The following is a 15,534-nucleotide window of genomic DNA, read 5'->3' as shown; positions in this document are numbered from 1 at the left end:
TTTCAAAAGAATTACACCAGTGCCCGAATGTAACTGAGAGATTCTAACTTTCCTCTGGATGTGTTGATCCCTGCTGGTTGTAAGGTTTTAAATTTGTGGATTGGGAATTCCTCTCTGTACTTTCTGTAACTTGCAGATTTGATGCCTGGCTGAAGAATGAACAGTTTAAATTCATCGAAGTTGTGACTGCATTGATTAAAATTTTCTGACACTGTCATCTGTACGTTCCTTGCTGTGTCAGCTCGATGACCATTTACTCTGGCACCCATTGATCGCCCGGTTTCTCCGATACATTGTTTCTGACAAGAAGAGCATTGAAGCATGCAGATAGCAATAGACAACACGCAGTTCAAGCTAGTCTTTATATCGAAGCTGAAGTCACTTGCCGTGCTTCCAACAGTAGTGTCACTTTGTAAAGGCTTGCATGTCTTGCATCTAGGCGGAGAGCATGAGCTTACTGTCGGTAGGAGTTTCTTAACGAGCCTAGGATGTACTAGGATATCCTTCAGGTTTGTGTTCCCTCTGTATGTTACCCTTGTTGCGTCGGGGAATATTTTCTTGCGACGATCGCTGCCAGTTAAAATAGGGTGGTACTTCTGCAGAATACTGTTTATGTTCGGAAGGCCTTCGAGTATTTCAGTATAAGTGCAGGAAGCCACTCACTGTTAGCTTTTGTTCGTTTTTTAAGTAACTAGCGTTATTTTAGAGTGGTTGCTCATTGGAGAGCATTATTGAGGGAGTTCTAGGAATGGTTCCCATCAATTAGGGCATATTTTAGTGAGTGAAGGTGTTTCAAATTGTTGTCGTCGGTACATATTCTTCTCCGGCATGTTGCCTGTCCTACAAATATGCCTTGCTTACAGTGTCTTGGATGATGGTTAATGAAATCCAAGTATTGCTGTCGGTCTCTAAGCTTCCTGTAGAGTGTGGTTTTAAGGCTGGCTGGCTTTTTTCTAAACGGACGGTAGTGTTGAGAAAACTGACTTTCGTTTTAGAGTAATGGAAAGTAAATTTAATGCTAGAGTGGAATGAATTAAAGTGCGAGACTAATGCTTTTAGGGTCTCAGACCTCCCAAATCATAAAAATGTCATCTGTGTAACCCAGGTATATGAGCACTTTTAAAATTTTAATTTAAATTGGTTTTTAGGGAAAGGAAATGGGGCACTATCTATCTCACATATAGGCAGAAGGGATAAAGGAGGGACTAAGAAAGAAAGAAAGAAAGAAAGAAAGAAAGAAAGAAAGAAAGAAAGAAAGAAAGAAAGAAAGAAAGAAAGAAAGAAAGAAAGAAAGAAAGAAAGAAAGAAAGAAAGAAAGAAAGAAAGAAAGAAAGAAAGAAAGAAAGAAAGAGGTGCCGTAGTGGAGGGCTCCGGAATAATTTCGACCACCTGGGGATTTTTAACAGACACTGACATCACACAGCACACGGGTGCCATAGCATTGCTAAAAATGAATTTAGAAGTTTAGATTCCAGTAGCCCCATAAAAATGTTTGCATAAGTCGGTGTGAAGGGAGTGCCCTTACTTGTTCCAAATACTCAAAGGTAATAAGAAGAATCGAACTTGAAATAGTTGAGTGTGAGTACCAATTGAAGTAGCGAGAGATACACTTCAGTTTCATGTGGGTTTAAATTTTGAGTTAAGTGTTCGTGAGAATGTCGACCCCTTCATTTATGGGAATGTGTGTGTACAAAGCGGCAACGTCAAGTGTAACCAGTATGCTATCCGCTAGGATAATGGCTGCGCCATTAAGAAACTCTATTATTCGTAAAAGGTGTGGTTTGTCCCGGACAAAGGAAGGAAGGAAGGATGGTTGGAATGTCTGCAAGGTAGCGAAGTTCTCTGTAGGTGTATTACTGTTCGAAACGGTAGGCCTGCCTGGAATATCTGCTGTAAAAGTCTTCTGCGGAAACCTTATGGGTTTTAAGAAGTAGGTAGAAGCGTCCTGCTTGTTTGTTTGACGGATTTAAGAAGTTCTATTCTGGCTGCGCTTTTCGTTCCCTGGATAATAAGTCTGCCAGTTTGCTCAAAATTACATTGCAGAGCCCTAAAGTGGGATCGCAATCTAATTTCTTATAATGGCAAGCGTTGCTGAGTTGCCTGATGGTCTCTTTTTTGTATTTTTTGGCGAGCAGGATGATGACTATGCTACCAGCTTTGTCTGCTCGCTTAATATCTATGTCGGTTCTAGAGGCTAACTGCTCGAGAGCAGCCTGTTCTGCCGAGGAAAGATTTCTTCACTTTCGAGCTTGCTTTGTTTTTTTCTATAATTTCTTTGGACACAGATTTAATATAAAGGTCTAGCCGGGACTCTGTTCCACGTCCGGTGTCCATGTGCTGTGGGCTCTGAGAGCAATGGAATTAAGGCAGGCCGCTTGAGTTTGCAGAACACGTGTTGACCACGAGTTAGAGGATGTATTGTAAATCAGGAATCTGGTTTTTCGCTTCTGCGGTGAAATACTCCTTAATACACATTCCTCGCGAAAATTCTGCGAGATCTCGGTGAAGCTCATACTTGTCGAAATTATTGTCAGTTGGGAAAAACATGACACCACGCTTCAGAGTCTGTGTCACTATCATTTAGGGGTTTTGAAATATCAACATCATTTAGGGGTTTTGAAATATCAACTACATTGCTGTCATCGTCCTGCAGTGTCAAGAGAGTATCTTCTGGCTGTATCGGAATCGAAGAGCAGTTGTTGAGCTATCTAGATGTCTATTTTCTATCGGAAGTTTATCTCAGATATGTTTACGCTGTTATTTATTGTGAAGCTTATGTTCCTTCCTCACTACAAAATATGCTAGTGGCTGCCTTTCGTCTGAATTTTGTATATATTACTAAGTTGGTCTCTACGAGAATTTAGCTGTTCTTCGCAATGTTCTATTAAAATAGCTATGAATGACAGGAATGAGTCATCTGAAACCTTTTTCAATCGGGTAAGCAGTTCAGACCAAAGTGCACCAAGGGAGCACCTGACATTGCTTCAAGTCCTTTGGGTATTGTTCCGTGCAGCGAGTAGGATTCGGAAGTGTGTCGATGGAATCTGTAGTTGGTCTGTTTCGTGGCTAGTTCTGTGGCAACCAGGAAAGTTCGTCCTTTGGGTTCAGCACAGTTAGTGCTGCCAGTTTTGAGACATTTGTGCCTGTTCCGAGCGGACCTCCTGATGGGTGTTATGTGTTTAGGGGACTTCTGCTTAGGACTGGTGTCTGTGGCAAGGTCTGTGTCGGCGTGTCTGGGAGCTAGTGTACGTCTTTAACCCTTTCCGGCCCAAATTAAAATTGTTCAGTAGAAAAAAATCGATATCCAGAAACTAGCATATGTAGGAGGAGGATAATTCTATAACATCAGGAAATCAACATATCGTCAGTTCTTTATAAGTTTTTTTTTTTGCATGGTTACAAATGGAAAGATTCGAACTTAGAAAGTGTGAAATACTTAGTTTTTGTGGTTTGTTTGAAACTTTAAATATCAACATCTTTGAAACTTCGCTAGTCTCTGTTGGAGTAGAGGATGCCACAGTTCTTAATCTGTGTCAACTTAACCAGTGTTCAAAACAGCCATGACAAACCCTCAATGTGTGCAAGAGGGCACAGAGAAGGGTTGAGCACAGTCAATGCAATAGTTATTTTGAGCTACTGCAATGGATCCTGTGCACAGAGCACACACAGCTCATAGATGTTCACATGCATCCGGAACTTTGTGAAAACAACTAAACAATATCCGAATGCGCCAAAATGACCATCAATTCTAGATTTCACTATTACTTAATGCACTATTGGCCAAAACACCGCCACCATTGCACAAGGACTGAAATGTGCCATTTGGCAGTACAAATTATACTGCTAAAGCAAAGAGCTTGAATATATACAAATTTTATGTCGCACACGAGAGCACTTATGAAAAATTCAACCATTAACAGTATTTAAATGTGCTCAATAGAACAAAACAGCCCAAAACAAACTATATGTTGTTTTAAAGCACAGGGCATGGGCTATGTCACAAATGTCTGCTACTGTTTTTCGATGAAGCAAAGGCAAAAACAACATGATGGCCACATCAGCTGAAGCAAGTCTGCACCAGTATTTCACTATGAAAGTAAATAAGAAAAGCACAAGTTCCACTGGCGTTTACATTATGGGGTCAACACTACGGCTGTGTAGCATGCACTCTCCATGTGAATCAAACAGCATGCTTTCTAGAATGCATGCATCCATACTGTGACCTTCACATCTGTGATGAGCGTGCAATGAACGCCGGTCTGTCATGCAACAGAAGAATGAACACCTGATACCTCGCTCCTCTGAGGGGGCAGCCATTGCAATAGTGGCTACATCCTTCAAGCCAGCTTTGCATTAGGGAAAAAAACAAACAAGAAACGAGAATGGGTGACAACAGTACACACACGTACATTTTATTTTATTTTTTGTAATCATAACAATGGCCAGAGTAGCCCTGAAATTGGGAGAATTTTACGGCCTCAATATGGCACACCTCTGGACATTCACAAGAAATTTGGTTTGCGCATACTGTCAGCCACAGATAACTGCGAGCTACTGCGCTATACTCGAGTAATGTAACTTCACGTCGAGCTAGCAGCATTACGTCTTCCTTTTTCGGCCAGAGCAAACTTACGCGGACGCAGAACATTAATTCTGCAGCAGCGCAACGTTTCAAGGCGCTTGCGAGATATACTAAGACGTCAGGGGTTTATAAAATCAAGTACTGCCATTACACGTCTCGCCCGCGGTAAACACTGCTATAACATCAAACATTGGAAACCTCGCGACCAATATCACTCGTTTTACGCGTACCGAAGGGAAACGAAGAATCGTACCAAAGCACTAGGAAACAGTGTCACTTTGCGAAGCAACTATTCTTTCATGACGATTACTATTAGGGCTGCACTTACCACCGGTGGCAAAAGATGAGACATTTCTATGCTGACGCGGGGGTACACCAACACAAGCTAAGAACGGAATACATGAATGCGCTGAAACCACAAGCTACTCGGCTTGCATCAATGTTTTTTCAAAGGATGATAAAAAAAAACATCTGCATTACGCAGCTGAAAACACTCAGCACAAAAATTCTCGCTGATAACGCTTCTCGAAGAAGTCTGAAAAGTGTTCCGAAATGCCAAAAGATCAGGTTACACGCCGAGCTCAATCTTCACGTCTGCATATCACGGCACTTCGACATCGGAGGAGGACAGGAACACAAAACTCACTTGGGAACAGCCTTGGTAGTTCACGTCCCGAGTCTTGACATTTGTCAGTAAGCGACAAATCATTATGGCCAACTCTACAACAAACAATTTACAAACCCATGGACAACGCTCGAAAGAGCCAGCTACCGCATGGATAGCATGGATACCGCAACACCGCAACTTCCGATAAAATTCCCCGTGATGTTGCCAGACCAGACGAGAAGCCGTCGGCTGTCAGCACAGAAGCGTTTCGGTGCAGGTGGGCTGGAAACGCTGATTGGTCGATGGGATGCGCTTCTCCGTGACGTTTTTCTGCTTCTCCCTCGTTCTCAACCGGACGTGGGTTCGCCGCGCCTCTCTCGGCCTGTCCCTAGAGTGCCTAGGGAATCGCTAGGGCCGGCTGGCCGGCCGCCGGGCGTGCGTGGTCTGCGGGCATTCTCTTCGTGAGCGTAGGCGGCGGCGCGCGCGTTTCGGAAGCTGTCCAGGTATGGCTTTTTTTTTTTTTTGCGTGGTGCGCTCGTCGGCGCAGCCAGCTGAAATTTCTGTACAGTTCTTGCTTCCACGACATTGCGACGACCCCCAAAAGGCGCTGACCCGCGAGAAATCGCCAGCGACATAAAGGTACGCATTTTATCTCAAATTTCGCTTCATGAAGATCTGTACCGCTTACCTACATGCCTTGCGCATTCCAGGACCTCGTTTTCCTGCTGCAGGAGCACGTCGTGCTGGTGTTCAAAATTTTGCAACTCCATTACGACGACCCACATAAGGTGCGGTTTGAGGACCGCCGGCGTCGCCATTTGAACCGCCGTCTGACAGCCACGATGAAGCGCTTGTCGGGCGTACACGTTCTCAATCACGAGGTAAGGGTTGAACAACGTTTTCGCAAGTTTTCTCGTGCAGAACTCGCCAAATTGCGGCGCTTGTAACGTAACTTTTTTTGCAGCATCGTTTCCTGGATGCTTCTGGCGAGCCGATGCTGTCCTTGTTTGCCGCAGACCGGGGCATCGACCAGATGTCAAAGATTATCGTCGCGGCCCTCGTCAAGATCTACGGACCAGGGATAGCGTCGGCTTCAAGGGCAAGACCAGGAGAGGTGTACGTCGTGCACCGGTGTCGTCGGTGCGGAGCCAAAGGGCACAAGACGGACCACTGCTGGGCCTACTGCTCACCGCGCCGCCACGCCGCTGCAGGTCGCGGTTGAAGTGCTCCTGCAAACGGCCCTTTTTAGGGCCACCTCATTGTTTCCTGGCAGATCGCGAGCGTCCCGTTTCGTGCCCGTATTCCCTCTCTGTCGAAATCGACGCCAGACATCAAAATCGCGCGGTGTGAGCTAGTAAATCGCTGGTAGAGACAAAAACTCGTGCTTGTATACAGACTTACCCATCTCCAGTGCGCCTTTGTTTATTTCCGTAGGCACTACTCGCGCTTTGTAGAAATCGACGCCAGCCGCGAAATTTTACATGTTAGACCTCGCTACAGCATTAGCGCAGCGTGCCTTCGTCTCTTTACGTTCTAACTTTTATGCAGCGCACCTTTGTTTGCTCGTTACTTTTGTTCTTTTCAGTCGTTTCCTGAATCCGTCCAAAGAGCCGGGCTAAATGGATGATTATGGAACCACATGGCGATTGCACTGCATACAGCACGACTTTGGTCCCTGTGTTTTTAAATAAAAACATCAGATGTCGAAGGTCATGGTCGTGTCCGAGGATGGCTTCCACAGCTGGGGCCTAACCATAGGGACCGCACACGCTTTGTCGTCGTTGCCAAGTGGAGAGGCCCAAGATGGCTGGCATCCTTAATAAAGATCCCTTCTCGGGGCCGCTTTAGTGTTTCCTGGCAGATCACGCGCTTTCCACCCTGTGCACATGCTCTCATTTCCAATTAAAAAGGTCCTTTAATAACAAGATGTTGCATGGTACTTGAACAATAGCGGCTACAATGACAAAGGTGAAGAAGTGCTGGAGTTACACGGAAATAAAAAAGGTTGGGGGTGCCCACATAACAACCTGAAATGGTTTTGGACAGGACTCCTAGTTAATTGCATTTGGAAGAGAAAGACAAGGTTTAATTTTGCAGTGTAAGCTTGCTTCTCTAGAATGAACAGAGAACGTTGCCTCACACTGCTTGGGCCACCTTCCTTGACCCCATGAAAAAAAAAAAAAAAACAGGATGCCTCTGGGAAACTATTTGCGGAATCTCCGCGCCCCCCCCCCCCCCCCATTCAGGAGGGAAGGGTGGGTGGGGGGGGGGGGGGGGTGACGGCCTCCTCTTTGTCGGGCTCGGCGCGACGCACGATGGACAAGACGGCGAAAGGAAGGGGGCTGTCAGTGACGCATGTTCCGCGCTCTTCGCTTAGCCAGCGTACAAGTCCCTTCGACAGCCTGAAATGCCTTCGGTGGGCATCGTCACGCATGTCGAAAGGATTGTCATGCACGTGCGACCGCCGATAACATTCCTTGCAAGCTTATTCATTGCCGTGAAAATCACGTCCTCCCCGTATCTCGCCCCAATTTTTTTGAGCCGGTGTGAAATTCAATGGATGTATGGAATGCCCACACCACTTGTCTACGTCCACCGTCCTCTTTTTTACTAGCATGGGCCTCCCTCCTTTGAACAGGATCCTTTCGGAGATCTGAGCCAACTCAGATCAGGATACCCGGCTTCTTTCAGCCTCTCTACCTGCCCCAGGAAGCTAGCCTCCGCTCTGTGTGTACAGGATTTCCCAAGAGCTCTTTTAAGCATGAAGTCGCTATACCCGCCTTGACGAGTGTGGAATGCCCCTAACTGACGTTCAAGAGAGGTTTTTTTTTTGTCCTATGGTGATATTCGCAACAGACCCTGCTCTCTAGATAATGGATCCGGAGGTATAAAATTTTTTTTATGGCGCAAGGGCATCTATGGCCAAATACGCCTTGACACAAGGTATTTTCTTTTTCTCAAGGTGGGGTCAAAGACCCATTTCCCAAGCATTTCACCCTAAATAAGCCGAGCACCAGACCAGAGAAAAGCTTGTACCCATTGTATCCCCGGCACTGGGGATCGAACCCCGCACCTCCCGCATGCGAGGCGGATGCTCAACCACTTGGCCACCGCTGCGGTCGGTCTAAAAACTGTAGGGTAGCTGAGCTGGGTAGTTCGAAGGTGAATCGCAGGCCACTACCTGTATCTTTGAAGATTTTGACGACGTCCGGAACTGCCCTGGGAGAGTTCGACTTAAGAATGATAAAAAAATCATCGACGTAACGGAACACTTTTAGCGCGAGGTCAGCAAGATTTTGTGCCAGTTCTTGATCCATCCTGCTCAAGTAAATATCGCTCAAAACGGGTGCCACACGGGAGCCGATGCACACACCCGATTTTTGGACGTACACCTTTTCGCCCCGCCCAACAACGGTTGACTCTAGGTAAAATGATAGCAGCTCCAGGAAACTTTCTATGGAAACCCCCGCACCCCGCCACGAACACCAACTCGTCATTGTCTTTTACAATGCAGTCTTTCACTCTCTGCATGAGCTGAGCATGGGGTAGCGAATAAAATAAGTCCTCCACATCGATGCTGAAGGTAGAGTACTTTTTCTTATCCAACCCAGACAGGTACTTAACCACACTTGCGGAATTGTTCACCAAGAAAGGATCCGAAAGCTTGAGTGAGCTCAAATGTCGCTGTAGAAATCCCGACACAACATGCTGCCAAGTGTTGCGCTCGGATATGATTGTCCTGAACGTTCAGGGAATGTAATTTCACACCGGCTCAAAAAAGTTGGGGCGAGATACGGGGCGGACGTGATTTTCATGGCAAAGAATAAGCTTTCAAGGATTTGTAGTGCTGTGCAAAAGAAGCTCGAGCCTGAGAGCAATCGTGCTGGAGCTGAGTGCTCGATAGCGCACAGACAGAAAACCAGGCTCACAGAGTGTAAGACTGGAGTCGTATACGAAGTCCCCCTCTCGTGTGGGAAGAAGTACATCGGCCAGACGGGTCGATGTATTAACGAGATGTTAGCAGAACATCGCAGGTCGTTGAAGGGCGCACCTTCCTCTAATCTCGCCCTGCACTGCAAAGAGTGCAAAGATTGCTTCCCACGATTGAACAAGACCAGCGTCTTGTTTAAACACAGGGATCAGGTTTGCAGGGAGTTGGTGGAAGCGTACCAGATCAAGGAATCAGATGACTGTGTAGCATCACCATCTGTAGGCCTCATTGATGGGGAGATACCTTTTTTGCGCAGTTTCTTTAGCGCAAGCAGGCGGTGTGGAGCGCTAGCTTGGCAGGAGTGTGCCTGTGAGTTCGCTGTTTGTTTGTTTTGTATCTTGTCTCTGACGATGCGGAGATTGCTTTCAGGTTGTGATCAGTGGCATCACGTTACATGTGCCAAGATGGTGTGTGATAGGGTTTGCGCTTTCGGGTTTTTAGCATGTTTTTCGCGGGATGAAGATGCATATATAGGCCTTTTTTCCTTGAAGAAAAAATCTGTTGATAGTCTGCGCTCGTGTCGTGCCTTCTTGTTCTCTGTCTTCGTTTCTTTTCGCAGTTAAACATGATACATACCCAGCTCCAGTGCGCCTTTGTTTGTCTCCGTAGCGACTACTTGCGCTTTGTGGAAATCCACGCCAGCCATGAAAATTTACATATTAGACCTCGCTACAGCATTATCCCAGCGCAGCGCGCCTTCGTTTCTTTGCGTTCTAACTTTTATGCAGCGCACCTTTGTTTGCTCGTTACTTTTGTTCTTTTCAGTCGTTTCCTGAATCCGTCCAAAGAGCCGGGCTAGGTGGATGATTATGGAACCACATGGCGATCGCACTGCATACAGCACGACTTTGGTCCCTGTGTTTTTAAATAAAAACATCAGATGTCGAAGGTCATGGTCGTGTCCGAGGATGGCTTCCACAGCTGGGGCCTAACCATAGGGACCGCACACGCTGTGTCGTCGTTGCCAAGTGGAGAGGCGCAAGATGGCTGTCATCCTTAATAAAGATCCCTTCTCGGAGCCGCTTTAGTGTTTCCTGGCAGATCACGCGCTTTCCACCCTCTGCACATGCTCTCATTTCCAATTAAAAAGGTCCTTTAATAACAAGATGTTGCATGGTACTTGAACAATAGCGGCTACAATGACAAAGGTGAAGAAGTGCTGGAGTTACACGGAAATAAAAAAGGTTGGGGGTGCCCACATAACAACCTGAAATGGTTTTGGACAGGACTCCTAGTTAATTGCATTTGGAAGAGAAAGACAAGGTTTAATTTTGCAGTGTAAGCTTGCTTCTCTTGACCCCATGAAAAAAAAAAAGGATGCCTCTGGGAAACTATTTGCGGAATTTCCGCCCCCCGCCCCCCGATTCAGAAGGGGAAGGGGGGGGGGGGGGGTGACGGCCTTTTCTTTCTCGGGCTCGGCGCGACGCACGATGGACAAGACGGCGAAAGGAAGGGGGCTGTCAGTGACGCATGTTCTGCGCTGTCATTAGGACGAGCTGCCCGCCCGGCCTCTCCGCGGCAGCTCCCCTTTGAACCCCCCGCCTGTTCAATCGGAGGCGGGCGACGGCGGGGTGGTGTTGAAAAGGAGCGCCCTTGGGGTCAAGTGCCCCCCCCCCCCCCCCCCCCCCATAGAGACAGAGACGGCCGAGCGCTTTGAATCTCGCGTATTGTTCGCGCCCGAACCGAACAAGACGCGGCTGAGACCAATTTGAGTCAAACCAGGTCCAGATGTGGCGGTGGCCAGCCGGTTTACCGGCTTCGGGCTAAGCCGCGCGCGAGCAACGCGCAATTCCCCTGGAAGGTCAAGACAAGCGGTCATGCGGGCACAGCGAAAGCGCCTCGCGACAGACGATCTGGCGACACAGCTAATTGAATACAGCGGGAGCGGCCGATCGTCAGCGAAAATCAGTCGCACGTGTGCGCGCGCGAAGCGTTGGTGCTTTCGTCTCCCGAGAAAGACGAAACCAACCGCACTTGTGTTTGCTTTCCTTCCGAGAGGAGTGCTAACCGAGTGCACATGCGGACACGACGCCGGGTGGTATTTGCTTGCCTTCTCCTGAGGGACCCAGGTAGCACCGAAACGTTGCAATAATGTTACATGTTTGTTGAAGACTATATTAAAACGCTTCTTTAGAGCGTTAAAATAGAGTTTTCTGCATAACACACGTTATATGTTAATTTTTAACGTATTACAATGAAACATGTAACGTTACTGCAACTTGGATAACATTTTTATAACACTATTCTAATGTTCGGTACTACCTGGGGAGAGAGTCCCGCAATGCTGTGGATGTAGGGGGCACGGCATGCAAACCTGGTGGGCCAATGATTCCGAGGGTCCATTCTCGGAATTCAATTGCTCATAGTAGTTTTGATGTTTTTTCATGCTATATATTTTTGAGAGCAGATTTGGAAATTTGCTGAAACTTGAAGGCGTGCCACGCGGCTCATGAACCAATCATGTGGTATATTGTGATTGGGTGATGCAAGGGATGGGCCGGGCCTTTAGGTCTTTAAAACCAGGGCCCGGAGCCATGGAAAAGGGTTCTGGGCTACGGTCTGATGTGATGCATCTTCGGCTATGCCGAGTAGGGGCCTCCCCTAGTGGTAGCCAGTTCCACTTTTCTGCTGTTTAACCTTTCTAACCTTTTTGCCACTTTTAACTTGTCTTTCATGTGTATCAATCTGCTTGCAATGTAAATATTTGTGTAAATACAGTCAAGTTATACTCCCCTGAAATACCTGCATTCTGCAAAGTCGCAATATCGTCTCTGACGGAGCACCTTTGGTGCCAAGAAGCCTTTGGTCATCCAACCAAGTAACCGTCTCGGGCGGTGAGCATTTCTGGTGCGAAGTCAAGGGACTTAGTAAGGTCTGCAAGGAAAGACCTTACGCAACTTTACTGGGGCATAGCCGCCTTTCCGAAATTAACCGTGACAAGTGCCTAGCTGTCTTTGGATTCCAGCGAAGTTGCAGCTGTACCTCCGAATCCTCCTCGCCCGTTCCCACGCGGCTTCGCATGCCATGTCGCCATGTGCGGTAAAAAGAACAGTTTGCAGAGTTTAAATGGTTCAAGTATGAAGCTATGCAATGAAGCCAATTACAGACTTCTGTACAACAGCTAGAGGAATTTCAAGAGCATGCTGTGTGATGCTAGTCAAAACTAATGCAGTCAACTATTATTACGTATTTTTTTGACCAAACAGACATGAAATTTCTGAAGATGAATGTGTACCAAACACATCGGTGCATCAGTTAATTGTGATGCGTGAAAAAAATTGTACTAACTTATAAATGCCCATATGTCGTCATAATCAGGAATACTGAAGAATTAAGGAAAATAAAAAGTTTTTTTTGTTCACGCTCACACACCTGCTACAAACATCTTTATACGCGTACGTAACAATTTATGACTCTGTAAGAAGCATTTTGGGTAAAAAGTACAGTATGGCAGAAAGGAATCTTTAGGAAATGCACTGTGTAGAAATAGCCATACCAATTTCATGTGATCGTTCGATAAATGTAACAAATACCGTGCAAACAAGCTCGCTGCATAGTATAGTTTTTTTGCAAGTTACTGGTTGCAGACCGCTCTGCAGTCACTGGACTGTGATTGTGTAAGTACTGCATGACAGTGCATGGATTGCACAGCAGTTGCTTGTTCATTTCGTTTACCTCCATCATTTGTAAGAAGGGGCCATTTCTCATATACATGTGTTTCTCTGCGAGTGTCGTTCTGCGCAGCGAGCGTTCTTTTGTGCCCGCATGTGTGCTTTCGGTGCGGGAGGGCGTCCTTGGCGGCACCCTCCGTTCTGCGAACGGACCGATGGGCGCCCGCTTCGTTAGCTTATTGGTGTGGTCGTTAGGGCCGCGGGAAATGCCGCCGCTGCCAGAAGTACGAACCGGAGAGCCGTGCGGCGTCTCCTTTCAAGTGGACCCATGCACGTGTGCGGGTGAGAGTGTGTGTGTTTGTGTGTGTGTGCGCTTCCGGTGCACTGCAGGTGCGCGGTAACCTGCAGCGCTTGGAGGCGACTCAGTCAAGTGACAGACGACAAGGAACCCGTGAGAGTGTGTGTGCGATGCTATTTTAGCTTGTAAATAAGTTTTCGTAAATATACCCTTTTGTATTTCCTTCACATGAGAGTTTAATCGTTTCATTTCTTCAGCGCGTATTTGTAACATTAATTTAATCTTAAGCCTCATTTCAAACACAATGAAACAGGACGTGTAACTTTTTGACATGTTCCTTTTTGGCAGCCTCTAAAAATATTTCCGCATGAATGGGCTAGCTTAATTGTTTTGCAGCAATATAACCACGGGACTGCTGTAACTTGCAACATTTTCAAATTGTGTGAGCATCACTGCATGTGAGGGGTCACAACCATATCCTAGCTGTTTCTTGAAGGTCCCGTTGCTTTGATGGCAATGCTTGGACAACCATGACCATCTTCCGCATTCATGCGTACAGGGTATGCCCATTACGTGCATGCCTTTCTACCTATTAATGCCTTACAATGCAAACAGACAACAAATAAAAGGAAGAGCACAAGTACAGACAGTGTTTGTAGCCCACACTCTTCTTCTTCACGTCAGTAAATATATATGGCACATACCCACGCGGGGGGATTTGCCAAGGTACAGTGGAGATTGCCAATGAAATATTTGCACGGGGGAAAAAAAAGACGTGAGGCGGCGGCGTAGAAGACTGAATCAGGATAAAAATTGGAAAATTCAATAAAATTTAAGAAATATGAATTACCGAGAATAGAATCAAGCATTTTAGACATGCAACAGAATTTTGTATGCAGCTGACAAGGTGACCGATCAGTCGCACTTATGTAATCATGAAGGTAGCCACAAACACTGCTTAACGGGAATTCCTTGGCGCTCGCACCGAACGAGAGAAGAACTGGAAGAGACAGAGGGAGTCCTAACCTCGAAAGAGGGACCTCCAAATACTGCTTTCCTTGAACTGCGAACCGCCGGCGAGAGAGGAGAAAATGATCCAATGTTTTAACTTGCCCACATGAGACACAAGGGTTTGTCGCAGCGAACCCGCATCTGCGTAAGTACAAATTTAAGTGAGGGATTCTTCACCGCAGAAGCCTCATTGAGACCTCAAAACACCTGGATTTACACCACAGGACATTCCATGGGTGACTTTAAGTGGTGAAAATCCACGGTATTGAGCAACGGATCACTCAAGCTGGCTGAAATATTTTGGAAAAGCTGGAAACGTGAAGTTTCCAACAGAATGAGGTGAGGGACGGGATAGATTACAGGAGCGCTGACAGCTGACCTTGCCAATAAATCAGCCACGTCGTTAAAATAGACGCCGAGTCCCTGCAGGTACCCGGACAAAGCGGATCTCACGCACTGTGCACGGAACAAAAAACCTAAGCGACCAATTCAATAAAGATTTTCCGGAATTTTGGAGACTAGAACTGAAAGGCAGTCTGCAAGAATGAGAACTCAAGCTACATGCCTGGGAATTAAGAGAAGAGCCAAAATAACCAAAAACTCTACGAAGAATATAGGAGTATAATCAGGGATACAAGCAGAATAGCTCCAAGCCAGATCCTGCGAATATATCCCAATTGTAATGTTTAGTAGCTTCTTCTGAATTTAAAAGTAATGCTACTACTTTGAACTTTAAACTTTGGGGGTTCGAATAATAGCTGATAAATCACAGGGGGACAAAAACTGAATAACGGTAACAGAAACTTTGGCTATATTCAAGAAACATTACAAATGTCTTCCTTCGACGACTCTTCTTCCCGCACTGCCCCGTCCACCCGTTTTCTTCAGCAACTCGTTGCAAGGAGATCAGATCAACTTGAAGCGGAGCTAACAAATTCTGCGTGAACCTAACTTGCGGAAGCTGATAGCGTGGCCAATGCCTCCCATGCCTACTACGGATGGAATCAATACAAAGTCGAAGAAAAAGTATACCGCAGCACACATGATTGGAAGTGAAAGACGAATTTTGTTGATGTTGTTAGCCTATCAAAAGATGGCACATACCTACACTGGGCGATCAGCCAAGAATCCGGTGGCTATTCACCTGTACTCAGTTAAAAAAAAGAAAGCCGCGCGGGAACGCAATACTGGTGGATGTGCTGAATTTCAGGAACAAACGTATCGTGCAACAAGTAACAAAAATATTCGTGAATCAGATTTTACATTGCATAATGAACCATGACTGCACCAAAGCAATGAGATATAAGTGAAGCATTTCGTTGCTTTCGTGACAGAAATGAGTTATGAGGTTTGTTGAATCAAAAAAAGTGATTTTTGATGGCAGCCAGCATGAGCCATTTAAAGTTATAGCTCAACATTAGTCACATCTGATAT

At 46.2% G+C, this 15,534-nt stretch overlaps 1 protein-coding gene and 1 long non-coding RNA gene across 3 annotated transcripts in view; one reads left to right on the top strand and one right to left on the bottom strand.

The window, feature by feature from the left end:
* Positions 1-5,405, bottom strand: part of olf186-M (Ki-ras-induced actin-interacting protein-IP3R-interacting domain olf186-M) — a 56,165-nt gene extending 50,760 nt beyond the window's left edge. Inside the window, exon 1 of one of the 2 annotated variants that reach the window (XM_077645606.1) lies at positions 5,229-5,405. The gene's annotated coding sequence lies outside the window, so the exon portion shown is untranslated. The remainder of the gene's footprint in view (positions 1-5,228) is intronic. The other variant, XM_077645605.1, reaches the window with a different exon arrangement.
* A 548-nt stretch (positions 5,406-5,953) lies between these two features.
* LOC144112798 (uncharacterized) lies at positions 5,954-6,546 on the top strand. The gene is made up of 2 exons (XR_013310475.1): positions 5,954-6,070; positions 6,154-6,546. It is a non-coding gene; the product is annotated as an uncharacterized LOC144112798 (long non-coding RNA).
* Positions 6,547-15,534: the final 8,988 nt, after the last annotated feature.

The sequence above is a fragment of the Amblyomma americanum genome, chromosome 1 (assembly GCF_052857255.1).
Source record: "Amblyomma americanum isolate KBUSLIRL-KWMA chromosome 1, ASM5285725v1, whole genome shotgun sequence".
In the NCBI taxonomy this organism is placed as follows: Eukaryota; Metazoa; Arthropoda; class Arachnida; order Ixodida; family Ixodidae; genus Amblyomma; species Amblyomma americanum.
Note: the sequence above shows the minus strand (reverse complement) of the source record. Positions and strands in the feature narration are given on the sequence as shown.